The following is a 1,585-nucleotide window of genomic DNA, read 5'->3' on the forward strand; positions in this document are numbered from 1 at the left end:
ATTGCCAGGAATGTCTCTTGCTTCCCAAAGCTGCTGTTTACATGGATTTGAGGGTGCTGGCAGGCCATCTGCACTGAGCTTGGCCACTGCCTGTGTCACCTGGAGCCACCTCCATCCGTGCTGCATGCACTCCACTGAGTAACCCTGTGCTGTGGGTTTTTGTCTTCACACTCCCTGTGGACTGGGATTCGACTGCCAGAGAAGTCACCAGCCACTCCACATTACTCCAAGACAGCGTTGCCCCCCGGGACCACATGGCAATGAAGAAAAGAGAGAAGCACCTGAGACGTGGAGACAAAATGCTGTTGACTAAGGGTACTCGTCTGTAGCTGGAGCTCCCTGAGGAGATGAAACCCGTACAAAATCCCTGGAAGATCAGAGCATGCTGCAAAATCTTCCAGTCAACAGGCACTTTCACACCCTCCTCAGACTAAATAAGCATCATTCGGCACAGGCAGGGGTGAGGGGTGGCCGCGGGGGTGTCCTGCGGATGGGCCTCCATGCCCTCCCCACCTGGGAGCGAGGGGCAGAGCGGGGCCCTGCACCAACAGCAACCCCAGCCTTCCCAGTGCTGCCTGGCAGCCAAGCTGCTCGCCAGCATGCTGCTGCCCGGCCGCTCTCCCGCACCCTAACTAGCAGGGGACCACTCGATCGTCAGTTGACGGGGCGGCAGCACTAGGGCACCCAGGCCCTGCCAGGCTCCTGCCGAACCTTCTGTCAGCACTCCTCCTTTATCAACCCTCCGGCGGGAATATCTGCAGCCAGACTCTGCCTCTGTGTGTCTGTTAGCAGGATGAGCAAAGCTCCTTTCTATGACAGGTGCATTATCTACTGTTAATTTGTCTCTACCACGTTGTTTTAATTTCTGTTTAGGAACCTAAAAGAAGTGCTTAAATTGTGACCCGGGCAATGTTGTTCTTCCCCCTTTCCCCTGTTTTAAAATACAGAACGAACAAAACTTTAACACTGACTAAGAGAAACTACAGAATACATTGGTGAATGATAAGTTTTCTCTAGTGTAAACTGCTGGGGTCTGATGAATTTCTTTTGTGTTGCCATTTGATTAAAGAAGGGGAGCACATTTCCCAATTCTTTTTCATTTCAGTAATTTCCTTGTATTGTTTGGAATTGTTTAGGCTTTCTTAATTTTATATACATGTTGATGACATATGCCTCAAAATCTTTGTACTCCAACTATTGCCAGATGCCCTACTGCACAATGATATGAAGTTCTAGCTCAGATTGCAGTCTGGAAATGTTGCAGAGAAACAAGAGCTTCTGTTTGAGAGTAAAATCTCAAGCAGGCTGAATTTTCTTTTCCTGTTCTCTTTACCTACCTCTGCTCTGATAATATGTTATTTCTTCATACCAAAAAATGTCACGGGATATGAGAATTAATGCCACATGTATCTGCTCTTTTTTTCTTTCATTATGAGATGGAAGCAGGAAGGATACTTATGCTATTTGATGACAAGTTGATTGAACTATCAACTTCAGGACAATACAATGCATTTTTATGTGGCAGCATGACATCTATTAACATCTAGCAATATAGGTGTATTCATTACTAGCTAGGTATGTATTC

The sequence above is a fragment of the Athene cunicularia genome, assembly GCF_003259725.1.
Source record: "Athene cunicularia isolate RWA chromosome Z unlocalized genomic scaffold, athCun1 chrZ_part2, whole genome shotgun sequence".
Lineage (NCBI taxonomy): Eukaryota > Metazoa > Chordata > Aves > Strigiformes > Strigidae > Athene > Athene cunicularia.